General features: G+C 30.3%; 2 pseudogenes across 1 annotated transcript; both read left to right on the forward strand.

The window, feature by feature from the left end:
- Positions 1 to 996: 996 nt before the first annotated feature.
- On the forward strand, positions 997 to 2,218 carry LOC146908216 (soyasapogenol B glucuronide galactosyltransferase pseudogene; annotated as a pseudogene).
- A 2,177-nt stretch (positions 2,219 to 4,395) lies between these two features.
- On the forward strand, positions 4,396 to 6,171 carry LOC146908217 (soyasapogenol B glucuronide galactosyltransferase pseudogene; annotated as a pseudogene). Its single transcript, XR_015019699.1, has one exon. The product of XR_015019699.1 is annotated as a soyasapogenol B glucuronide galactosyltransferase pseudogene (transcript).
- Positions 6,172 to 14,282: the final 8,111 nt, after the last annotated feature.

The following is a 14,282-nucleotide window of genomic DNA, read 5'->3' on the forward strand; positions in this document are numbered from 1 at the left end:
TCTTTGTTTCCCCACTCAAGTTTTTTTGTAGTTAGTTTAGTCAGCAATGGTTGTTCTCTTCACATGCAAGTTGTGATGCCCCACCATTGATAAGGACCTCCAATATTTTCAAATGGCCTTCCCTCACTGCTGCTGTTGTAGCATAGCCCGAGAATAATCTCACATTTACATTTGCTCCCACATTCTATTTAATCTTAACACTTAAATTTGTTTTGGCGACATATCACACATCTATGATTTGAAATTGGGAAAATAGAGCACAACTAAATGGAGCAATGATAAATGTCGCTATTTGGACAAATATCGCAGTCATACATTGATAAAAAATATTAAAAATCCATGCCTTCTTTTGTTAAAAAAATTAAATATATGCATGGTATTTTTACTAAATCTTTCATTATTACCCTTTAAAACAAAAAAAAACGAAAATCTCTTTCATTATTAATTATTAATCTCTTAATTTTGACGGTTTTTATTAGGAAAATGGGAAATAACCAAAGACAACTATCGAGGGAGGATCACCAGAAAGTAAGGACATAATACGAAAGGAAAAGAAAACTAAGAATGGACAATGAGCAAACACGAGAACGACTACTTCAAAGATGAGAACATTATAAACGACAGAAAGAAAATGAAAAAGGAAATGAAGTTGAAATATCATGCACATGATATCGTTGAGCCAAACGTCCCCAATCTATCACCATTATCTCTAAAAGTTTTGCAAGATGGCATTGTACTGTTGTTTTGCAAGATTGTTCTTGTATTTACTATTAGTTACCGACAATTATATAAGGACCCTCTCTTTAGCAACTATATGGATCCTCGTGAATCTCGCCTCTCATGAGACAAAAAGTGCTTGTGGAGTTAATTGGTGGAGCGATGTTTTTCTGTTTTTTTTTTTTGTCTCATTGTTCGTATCCAACACATAAATAGAACCTACCATCCTTAAAAAGAACCTACCATCCTTAAACACATAAATAGAACCTACCATCCTCGAAAAACAACTCTCCCGGTAATAGAATCAAGAAACAATGGAGTCTCAACAATCCCATAACAAACTTCATGTAGTTTTTCTTCCATTTCCATCTGCTGGACATATGAACCCTATGATTGACACTGCAGGACTATTTGCCATGCATGGTGTTAATGTTACCATCATCACTACACATGCCAATGCTTCAACATTCCAAAAATCCATAGACAGTGACATCAGTTCAGGACACTCCATCAAAACTCAACTTCTTCAGTTTCCTTCAGCTCAAGTTGGTCTCCCAGATGGTTTTGAAAACATTTCAGCTGAAATGTATTTAAAAATCACGCATGGAGTAGGAATGCTCCAAGATTCTATTGAAGTTCTGTTTAAAGAACTTCAACCAGATTGTATAGTGACAGATATGAAATATCCTTGGACCGTGGAATCAGCTGCAAAACTAAACATTCCAAGGATATACTTTTGCAGCTCAAGCTACCTCTCCGATTGTGCAATTTATTTTGTTAAAAAATATAAACCCCGTTATAATTTAGTTTCTGATACACAGAAATTTACAATTCCTTGTTTACCTCATACCATTGAGATGACCCGTCTGCAGCTTTGTGATTGGGAAAGGGAAAACAATCCGATGAAGGCCATTTATGAACCAATGTATGAATCTGCGGAAAGAAGCTATGGGTCACTATACAACAGTTTTCATGAACTTCAAAGTCATTATGAGAAACTTAGTAAAACTACAATTGGAATCAAATCATGGAGTGTCGGACCAGTTTCGGCTTGGGCTAACAAGGATAATGAAAGAAAGGCCAATAGGGGACACATTGAGAAAAGCTTAGGAAAACATACAGAATTGCTATATTGGCTTAACTCAAAGCAAAATGACTCTGTATTGTATGTAAGTTTTGATAGCCTTATTAGGCTTCCTCAAACTCAGCTTGTAGAAATTGCACACGGGCTTGAAAATTCAGGTCATAATTTTATCTGGGTAATAAAAAATGATAAAGATGAGGATGGAGAAGGTTTCCTGCAAGAATTTGAGGAAAGGATGAAAAAAAAAGCAACAAGGGATATATCATATGGGACTGGGCACCACAGCTGCTGATATTGGAACACCCTGCAACCGGGGGGATTGTGACTCATTGTGGTTGGAACTCAACTCTCGAAAGCTTGAATGCTGGTTTGCCAATGATCACATGGCCCATTTTTGCAAAAATTTCACATGCATAATGAAAATATGTTGAAAATGAACAATGTTGCTGCTTATTGCTACTGCTGTCATACCTTAGAAATACTTCACATAACAATACATATCATTTAATTATTACAAACTAGTACATTATTAAATTGTTTTCTATTTCACCTTTTACAAGTTGTGTGTGATTGTGTTCAAATGATTTATATTTAGGATTGAGAATACATAAATGTTCCTCGTCATACCTTTGCATATAATAAAATGTTTTCGCTACATTATTAAATTTTCAATTTGTTCTATCTTAGTATCACAATAAAGACATGTATGACAACTTAACATCCCAGTACTTAGCTTAGTTTACATCTATTTAAAATAGTGGCATGCATCAAACTTATATTATTAATTTCATTATCTTAAAACGTAGTTACTTACAACATATATTGAATCCATTGGGTTCAATTATGAGCATTATGAATTTATTGTCTTCGTTGTGTTTACATTTTATTTCTGTGTTTTGGTTTTTCACTTCTAGTCTCTAATGGAGCTTGATACTTGTTTAATTGGGTTTTAGTTATATATCACCATCTTTTATTGAGTTTGTGTTTTCTGAATCTTGTAGAAATCTCTCAAGCCAAACCAAAAAGTGAATATTAGTATGAATAAACTGTGAACTGAACAGAGAAGAAAGGAAAAAGGGGAAAAAAACTCTTTCTATTCAATCAATTGAGAAATGAGTACAGAAGTGTATTTATATGTGTATAGTTTCAACAACTTGCTTAGTTGTGTAACTAATTGACTAATCCTATTGTAACTAACTACTTATAGCTAATTACAACAATTATTTCTACAAGTAGTGCAGGACACAATAAGAATATTAAGGGGAAATCTTTTAGACATGTTGGATTATATTTACCACAAACAATTTCTCTCGTAGACGACTATATATTGTCACTTCGAGAGATGGTTAAAGGAAAAGTGTGACAATAATTGTAGTAACTTAATTTTGTCCGGACAAATTACAAAATTTCCAAAAATAATAATTTTTAATATTTTCACTTCTAACTTAATTTTCCCCCGGCATATATATTACCAAGTGTGTTAAGCCCACGACGACTATTAATATTATTGTTACTTAATTTTATTTGAATGTTTGTTCAGTTTTGATATGTTAGAATGTAATAAAAAATGATAACTCAACATTTTACTATTGAGGCTCCTATCTAACAGATTTTCCATATAAGTAGCATTTTATTTTATCCTTTGATCTTTATAATACTTTAATAAATCTTTAGTAAAAAATCTTTAAAAAAAAACATTTATTATTTTCAATTTTAAAATGAAAGTTAATTGGATGCACATCTCTTTAATTTTTGAGTCTCTAGAATACAAGTCGTACTATTTTATTTTTTGAAAGAACAAGTCGTACTATTTGTTAGCTTCAAAAGCTCCTATTTTAGAATTGATTAATCAAAATAAAAAATCTTAAAAAATATTAAAGTCGGTGACTACGCTAGATCCTCTTTTAGTTTGGTCATATAAAAAATCAAAAATAATGACCGCGTCAAATCCACTTTTGATTCAGCCACTACCTAAATCTTAAAGTTGGTTTATATTATAAATAATTTTATGTGAAAATCACTTTTATTTTAATCCATAACAAATGAGCCCTTAGTTGATAATATGTATTCTATTTTGGTTATCCCCGTCAGTTTAGCTTAGTTAGTAGAGATAATGCATAATATATGCAAAGTCTGGGGTTCAAATCCCGGACATCACAAACAAAAATTTATTTTGGCTTGTTAAAAAAAGGTTAAATAAGTTTTTTGTCCTTATAAATATAGCGAATTTTGATTTTAGTCCTTAAAAAATTAAATTTAATGTTTTCATCCTCACAGAAAATTTTATTGTTTTTTGTCTTTAATGGCCACTTTATGTTAACGTGAATGTCAAAATTATAACTCTTTTATGTTCAAATTGTATCCATATTATGTTCGTTTATTATGTTCAACCTTTATATATTTATATTATGTACAAAAAATGACAAAAACATGTCCAAATTTTATTCATTAGGGACCAAAAATAAGCACATGAAACTGATGTCTTTCATTGGTACCTACCCTTATATATTATGTACAAAAAATGACAAAAACATGTCCAACCTTTATATATTTATATTACATATAAGCACATGAAACTGATGTCTTTCATTGGTACCTACCCTTAAATATCAATTCTCCTAGTAATAGAACCAAGCAACAATGGAATCTCAACAATCCCATAACCAACTTCATGTAGTTTTTCTTCCATATCCATCTGCTGGTCATATGAACCCTATGATCGACACTGCAAGACTATTTGCAAAGCATGGTGTTAATGTTACCATTATCACTACACATGCTAATGCTTCAAGGTTCCAAAAATCCATAGATAGTGACAACATTTTAGGATACTCCATCAAAATTCAACTTCTTCAGTTCCCTTCAGCTCAAGTTGGTCTCCCTGACGGTGTTGAAAACTTGATTGATGCCACTTCAAGTGAAATGCTTAGTAAAGTCACTCGTGGAGTATGGATGCTCCAAGATTCTATTGAAGTTCTGTTTAAAGAACTTCAACCAGATTGTATAGTGACAGATATGCAGTATCCTTGGACTGTGGAAGCAGCTGCAAAACTAAACATTCCAAGGATTCACTTTTACAGCTCAAGCTACTTTTCCGATTGTGCAATTTATTTTGTTAGAAAATATAAACCCCATTATAATTTAGTTTCTGATACACAGAAATTTACAATTCCTTTTTTACCTCATACAATTGAGATGACCCGTCTGCAACTTTGTGATTGGGAAAGGGAAAACAATGCTATGACGGCCATTTTTGAACCGACGTATGAATCAGCGGAAAGAAGCTATGGGTCACTATACAACAGTTTTCATGAACTTGAAATTGATTATGAGAAACTTAGTAAAACTACAATCGGAATCAAATCATGGAGTGTCGGACCAGTTTCAGCTTGGGCTAACAAGGATGACGAAAGAAAGGCGAATAGGGGACACATGGAGAAAAGCTTAGGAAAACAGACAGAATTGCAAAATTGGCTAAACTCGAAGCAAAATGAGTCTGTATTGTATGTAAGTTTTGGCAGCCAAACTAGGTTTCCTCATGCTCAGCTTGTAGAAATTGCTCACGGGCTTGAAAATTCAGGTCATAATTTTATATGGGTTATAAAAAAAGATGATAAAGTTGAGGATGGAGAAGGTTTCCTGCAAGAATTTGAGGAAAGGATTAAAGAAAGCAAAAAGGGTTATATCATATGGGACTGGGCACCGCAACTTCTGATATTGGACCACCCTGCAACAAGAGGAATTGTGACTCACTGTGGTTGGAACTCAATTCTTGAAAGCTTGAATTCTGGTTTACCAATGATTACTTGGCCAGTGTCTTCTGAGCAATTTTACAATGAAAAGTTTCTAGTTGATGTTTTGAAGATAGGGATCCCAGTAGGAGCAAAAGAAAACAAGTTCTGGATGAACATTAGTGTAGAGGAAATGGTGAGAAGGGAAGAGATTGCAAAGGCTGTTGAGATTTTGATGGGAAATGGCCAAGAGAGCAAAGAAATGAGGACGAGAGCAAAGAAACTTGGTGATGCTGCCAAGAGGACTATAGAGGAAGGTGGTGATTCTTACAACAACTTGATTCAGTTGATTGATGAGCTGAAATTGTTAAAGAAATCTAAAGCGCTTGGAGAGAAAGCAGATTAGACGATATCCAACGATTTTTCTCTAGCTATTTCTTGCTGCTATATGTAATTCAATAACATGAAACAACATCAGATCATTGTTGTGCACTTTAACAACATCGATTCTAAATGTTATCTTTGGTGTGTGTTCTAAACATTAACATTTCAGTTTGCTTTGAGTAGTGTACTGTTGTAATTTTTGAAAATTTTCATTTAAAATTTGAAATTTAATTGAAGTTTTCATTAACCAAGAAACTATATGATGGTTGCAAAAATTTCACATGCATAATTAAATTATGTTGAATGTTCTTACGTTAAAGCATTGACCGAATCAAAGAAGCATTCAGTTCCTTCCTTGTACTACACAGACTACAACAATGCTGCTGCTTATTGTTTCTACATAGAAAGTTATCAATTGTTAGTGCCCTTAAGGCACTTATTAGCAAGACCCATAAATATAAACCTTATCATATTTTCTACCGAATGTCTTGCAAAGTCAATTGTTAACTGTTCAGCTTAAACTTTTATTCTTATTATATGTATTTGGAGCTATGAAGCACCTGATACCCGACAAGATATGGATACGATACTGATACGGCGATACGGAAATTTTTTCAAAATTATCGATATTATACGGCCTCGATATGTTATTAAGAAAATTAATTTAAAATTAGTAGTATATGTGCACGATGTTTAAACATAACTAAAAATGATCATCTTTATATAATACAAAAGGATACTTCTATGAGCATAAGTACACGTGACGCCTCATTTTGCTTCTAGCATTTAATGCTCCTCAAACAAATTTTTTGCAATGCATAAGACCTTTGATTAGACCTTTGATCAAGATAGTTGCCTTAATTGTGTATTATGTATTATGTAAATATTTGATTAAAAAATGGTATCAAATATACAGTATTGTTTTATGTACATGTGCATTTTGCCTTAACAATATGTATTATATACATTTTAATCCAACCGTATTTTATGTTTATGGAGGAATCCAATCGTATTGTATACGTACGATATTATTATATACGTTCATTCCAGACTAAAGTTTTTTTTTCTTTTCCACTCAAATTTCAACTCTAATGGCAGTACCATTTTTTTTAGCAATTGGCAATACCATTTTTTTTTTAGCAATTACTCTGTTTGGACTCCAATGTTTTTTATTTTTGCCATATTGTTTTTTTTTTGTTTCCGTTTTTTTATGATATCATGCTATTGCCGTAATCAATACATAATTAATTTGGTTTACCATATATATATATATATATATATATATATATATATATATATATATATATATATATATATATATATATATATATATATATATATATATGGTAACTTCTTTACTATTTCATTACCGATTTTTCTACACCATATGGTGTTGCCCACTCAAAGCAATAATGATTTGGTCAAATGATCAGTGTTGCCGCACTCAAGGAGTTTGTTTTCTTATTTGGAAATAGTTGATTGATATCATGTAGTAGTAGAGTGTATAGAAGGAAATTGTTGATTAATGGTTAATTTGCAATCAAGTGCTACAATAATATATTAACATATACTAACATATATCTCTATCTCTATTATAAACATTTGGCTTGATTTCTTTTGATAGTACACGTGTCATGCTGAAATTCTAAGATACATTTAATGTTTTTTTATTTACACAACAAAATGTAACATGCTGGAATTCTAATGTGCATTAATTTTGGTAACAGGAAGGCACACACGATTGAAACTAGAATTTTGGTAACCAAAAGGTAATAAGCTGTGTCATTATTTTTTTTTTAATAAATATTGTGTCCTTATTGTTACTAAGCAAATAAAAAATTTAGTAACTGAGAATCAAATTTTTAAATTATTGCTTCGTTATTGAAAATTTTTAGTGTATTTAAAATTGTTGTTTTGTTGTAGAAATTTTTTAGTAATGGAAAATCAAATTTTTAAATTAATTTGAACACGTCAAATTAAAATTTTACATCCAATGATATTTTAACAATTGTTATTAGTTATTATTATTGTGCATATATTGAATAATCAACATCAAACACGATGATACAAATTTGAACTCTCCATTTATAACACCGATTTACTTTGATTTTCCATTTATTATGATTTTAACACCTTCTGTCCCATCATCACACATCTTATAAACGGTCTACACCAACAACATGAAGATTTCCATTTATAAAGATGATGGTCAACTTAAAATCAAATATTGTAATCAATTTGATTTATATGCCAATAAATATTTAGCATGAATCATGTGTTATTCATCCCTACAATTCAATTATAAAATAGTCACAATGTCATCCTTGCATACGAAGTACTAATCATGATCGATCCATTCCTTCTTTCTTATATGTGTTGTTGTGTGTACATCATTTAATTTCTTATTTCTTCTATATATGTGTTTGTGTGTATACGTGTTTGGTTTACTTATTTATTCATAAGCATATGTTTTCTTTGCTTCATCATTCTTTTGTTTTTCATACTAATTACATTGCATTTGTTCTCTTCATAGATTACTAAGTTTGCAACGTTAATCGCAAACAACAGATTAGCATTACAGTGAATTTAAGGATATCCAGTGGTTAATACTCAAGTATCGCCATAATCATCTACATAATATGTGATATTTTGTTTTTTCAGTTTTTTAAGCATATTAATAATGGAGCTTTTGAATATATTTTCAAAACATTGAATTTATCTAATTTTTTATATTTTGAAGGAAGAAATCGTCTAACTTGAAAATATTGATGTCCTCGAAGATTCAGAGATTCATCATTCAAAAAGTTTTGTAATTGGTCTAAATATTATTAGCTTAACAGTAAAGTATAACTTCTTGGTGGATGTAACATAGGCAATTTCATAGAATTGATTTTGTTGATTAAGGAAAAATTATAGAATCAGGAAATGAATAAGGTTACATCTCAAAATTCACCAATGTTTGGATAGAATAATTTTAACATGGTTGACGTTATTTTCATTTCCAATTTAATTTATATCTCTTTCATGGATAATAGTTGGTTTGATTATCTTTTATTGTTGTGTATGTTTAGGTGATCTATTTGAAGCTTTTCAAAAAAGAGACTAACTACTCTATATTTTTTATTATGTACGTGTCTCTATATTCCTCTCATTATATCTTCTTATTTTTTGAATTCAAAATATTTGTCATATTCATTGTTTGAGTTTAATTTTTTCTCTCACCTCTTCCTGTTAATAATGTAATTGTTCAATACCAATGGATCGTAAATATTTGAGGACATGAAGGAGAGGGGGGAAATGGTAAGGTATATATACCTTAAACAAGATGTCCAAGATAATGATGGATAAGAGGGATCCATCAACTAATTTGTTCTCAAGCTCGAATTTGGGTTGAGGACTGAATTCAATTGACAGTGTTTTTTTAAGGAAAAATTCAATTGACAACTTAATTGGCATTAGGTGAATTTGGGTCGAGGATTTAAATTGAAAATTATTCTCTTTATCAATTACTCTTTTTCAATGAAATTAATAATGTTATATATTAAGAAAATTCAAGTTTGTTCTTTTTAAACAAAGTTTCTAAAAAAATAGTTGCTGAAAAGTTTAAAGTTTTTCTATATTTTGGTATATAATAAAAGTCCCAATTGATTGTATGAGAGTCATTTAAGAAAAATTGTAGGTTAATTCCTCTCCCACGTATGACAAATTAAAGATTTTTCTTATAAAAATGTTTACTCAAGTGTTTTTAATAGAAAGGAAGGACATAGTTCACAGGTCCAAGCATACTTGACAAAAATGTTGAAATTTCTACATAGTATGTTGTGATCGAGTTTGAACTTTGACTCCTTCATTTATGTGCGTGAATTTTTAATCACAATTATCATTTCATTGATCTTTCGCAAATAATTGAAATGAAAATCAAAATACACATTTCAATTTGTAACCTATTTGATAAATATTTAATACTACCAATCAATTGAGAGAGAGAGAGTTTTGTAACAAAAAAAATCAATTGAGAGTTTCTTTATTTTTTTAGGGGAATCAATCGAGAGTTTCCTTATTTAAAATCAAAATTTATTCATATACTCATTGTTCATTAAGGAAAAATAGTAATTACAAATTGAATACATGCTTTTGTTTCCTCATTAAAAATATACTGTCTTTATTTGTTTTCAATAAATTGTGAATTATTCATCTTTTTTAAGAAGGTAAACCAACCCACCAAAATTGAAGTCCTAACTCAAATGGTAAAATGTCGAAATTGTTAGGACGGACGCCATGACCAGGGTTCAAACCCCGGCGCCTCCACTTGTGTGTGAATTTATAATGGCTTTGTTATTTCGTCTACGGGTGTTCGTGGTGCGGTTAATTTGGTTCATTTTTGAGCAAAAAAGTCATCATAACCGCGAGATAAAATAGCATGTTGTTTGGTTTGGTTTGGTTGGCTTTTAAAAAGTTATCCGAATTAAACCAAATCAATTTCATTTCCAACATTAAAATAAGTTAAAAAGGTAAAACGCAACAAATTTTCAGCAATGTTTTATAGTTTATCCAATATTAGAATTTCATTTTCACCCAACAACAAAGACCAAATTAAAAATGTGGACAAAAAATAATTTTATTCTGTAAGAAATGTATAAGACTATGATTTTATCATTCTCTAAAAGTTCATGTAGCGCCCAAATAATTTTTTTTTAAAATAAAATGCAAAGAAGAAACTTTTCAAGAGAAAATATATGTCATTTTATAAAAGTTTCCATTGATCTTTCAATAAAATAAAATAAAAGTTTCCATTGAATTTCTAAGAGTATTGATTTAGGTGACATATTTAATGAGTGTTATTTTTATGTTGCGGTTTGGTTTGGTTTGGTTTGGTTTGGTTTGATTGGTAAAATAAAAACCGCAAATCAAACCAATCCCTGCGGTTGAGTAAAAAAATGATTCGAATACATCAAAACCAAATGCGGTATTTTACAGTTTAAGGTTTTTCTATTGGATTTGTTTGGTTTGGAACACCCCTAATTTCGTCTATCTAAAAAAAAATTAAAATCTTGAGAGAAACATACTTTAAACTCTCAAGTCAATACCAACGTAACAACTCAAGTGGGTTAATTGTGAATTATTGATAGTTATTTCAAATTATATTACGATACTATTACAGTATTTTTTTTATGATATATTTATCGTAATTCATTAAAAAAAATTGGATATTTACTGTGAGATTTGTTCGTATTAATTCGATAGTTCCAAATTACAAAAACTAAAACTTTCATTTTTGACTGAGTTGATTTTCATGGATCAAAAAAAATGGATGACATCCAAAATCTAAAATATAAGAATGAAAAATTCAACAAATGACACTTAAAACCAACAAAACAAATCATCCTAATGTTGAGACTTTCGGTGGAGCCTACAATGGGTTATATAATCACATTATATTAAGGAAAACCACACAAATGAGATTGACACCACATTTTCATCCAAAATATTTACGAACATGTATTTGAGTCATATCACTTATGTTTGACACACTATAATCTCTCCCACAAGTGTGCGCATATATTTGGCTATATATTCGTCTGTAATAAAGAGACATACCCAAATAAGGTCAAACAAATGCATAACATGGTAAAAAAGGTGGAGTGGTGGTAATTTAATGGAGAAAGGAAATTAAAAAAAGAAAGAAGATGAAAAAGTAATTTAATGGTAAAAAGGTGGAGTAGCGTGTTTTGTCCATGAGGTTATAAGAAATGGAGTGAGTTGCTGGTAATTTTATTGGTTTGTTGAAGGATTTAGATATTTTTTGGCCACAACATTTACAAAATTCAAAGAAGGATGTATTTTGTCAACTCATAATAACACATTGGCATTTTTCTATAGTTAAATCAAATCAAATTAAAGACCAAAACTGAAGGAATTCGAAATAATAGAGATCAAGTAAAAAATATTGCATAAAAATGAATGACATCCAATTTTTTTTAAAAATGTCTATAAGCATGTACTAGACAAAAAAAATAAAGGTATTTTAAATAAGGGTTAAATATGTTTTTGGTCCCTATAAATATGTCAATTTTTCGTTTTAGTCCCTAATTTTTTTCCTTTCAACTTTTTGTCTTCTAGAAATTTTTCATCTTCACTTTTGGTTCCTCCTTTAAAGTAAACTCATATGTAGAATTCATATTCTTGAATAAATTTTTTCACAAAAATTTATAATATTATAAGAATCGCTCTCAAAATTTTATTTTTTAACAAATCATGAATTAAATATGAATTTTTATATTTTTGGTGGTTAAAAATTTATATTTAATTTATGCTTTGTTAAAAAATTATAATTTTTTTTTTGGAGTAATTTTTACAATAGTCTACACATTTATGTACAATTTCTTTAACAATACGAAATTTGACTTAAAAATAAGGACCAAGAGTAGTTACTGGAAAGTTTATAGAGACTAAAATGAAAAGTTAGTATATTTATAGAGATCAAAACTATATTTAACTCTTTAAATAATAGTGCTTGAATAAAAAAATAAAAAATAGCAAACGACATCAAGGAAACTATATTTAACCCTTTAAAACATATATTTAATAAAAAAAATTAATCAAATGACATCAAAGAAACTAAGAAAAACAATTCATCATAATGTTCGGAGTTCTGAGGGAGCATACAATGGGTTGGATCATCACATTTGACAATGAGAAACTCCACATGTGAAATTGACACCACATCTGAAACCAAAACTGTAAGACATTAAACATATTGGTCTCACTTATACGTTGTTCAATATATAATTTTTCCTCCAATGTAAAAGTTTAACTCACATGTAGCATATTAACATATCTCCATTAACTGTGAGATGTTATGTGTTTGTGATATGATGAGATAGTCAAATAAGGTCAAAGGTAGAAAATGGTAAAACATGTGGATTTGTGGCGGTTTCAGAGAGGGTTGTTTATGTTCCTTTATTTTATGAGAAGAGAGAAAGTAAATTCGAAAAATAAAAATAAGATGTAAAAAGAATTTGACCCTGGAAGAAATAATGAGAAGGAAAAAAATTAAGGAGTGTGCGTTTTATCCATGAGAGTATATTAGACTAATTAAAAAAAAAAAAACAGCACATCAATTTAAAATTTCTAATAACATATATTTTGCCAACTTAGCCGAACATATCTACATTTTCCATTGTCAGATCCAACCAAATACCAAAAGTGAAATAGGATTGCATTCAAAAACTAAAATTTAAATTTTTTTTAAACAAATGACAGCTTAAAACTAACAAAACAAATCACCATAATGTTGAGATTTCAATGGAAGCCTACATTGGGATCACATTAGGTTAAGAGCAACCACACAAATGAGGTTGACATCACTTCTTCACCAAAAATCTTAAGACATCAGGTATATGGGTCAACCCACTTATATGTTTGTCAATATTTACTCTTGCATGTAATGTAAAATTATAACTCAAACTTGACACTTTAGCATCTCTCTATCAACTGTCAAACTCTTTATGCATGTGATCCACCACCAAGAACTGGTCCTACTCCCACCCACAATGTTGAGCCGGGATATGATGTCACCATTGAGACCTCTGAGGGAGCCAACACTAGTGTGGATCAACACACTAAAGAAAGTACAACCACACAAGTGAGAATAGTACCGATCATCTTCCAATATTTTATGTCATAAGTATAAATATTTTCACTTATTTGTTGTTCAACATCCACAACAAAAAAAAAATGACACTTGATACATCACAATATTCTCTGTCAAGTTTGACGAAATTCTAGCCCGTGCTTGGCACGGGTGTTCATACTAGTAATAAAACATTTGCATTAATAAAAATGATCAAAACAAGTGATAATTACATATTTTTCCGCAATATTTAAAATATAGGTAACCATCATTAAAACCGTCCAAAGAGAACATCATTAGTACTATCGAAAAGGGACATCTTTGTCTAATGTTGACTACTTAATAATTAACACTAATTGAGATTAAAAATTTGTTCCCAATTAGAGAGAAGAACAAAAAAAGAGAAGTTATTAAAGGGAGAAGAACAGAGAAGCATAGCATTAGAGAGAAGAGAAACAAAGTAGAACTCACTGGAGATGTTGATGGGGGAAATCAGTGATGCTGGTGTTGTAGATTGAGGTGTTGTAGATTGAGGCAATCGGTGGTAATCGGTGTTGTAGATTGCTCAATGGTGACGAGAAACCCTACTTTTTGGGGTTGGAAGAGACAATCTATTTTTTTGATAGCGCTGCTAGTCTTTATGTATTTTTATTTATTATTCTTTTTTTTAAAGAAAATATGTAAGACAGAAGTATCGGTGTCGTAATATAAGTTAGCATATCGGAGTATAAGT

Source organism: Medicago sativa, chromosome 7 (genome assembly GCF_051527215.1).
Source record: "Medicago sativa cultivar Bolivia chromosome 7, Bolivia_mono, whole genome shotgun sequence".
NCBI lineage: Eukaryota > Viridiplantae > Streptophyta > Magnoliopsida > Fabales > Fabaceae > Medicago > Medicago sativa.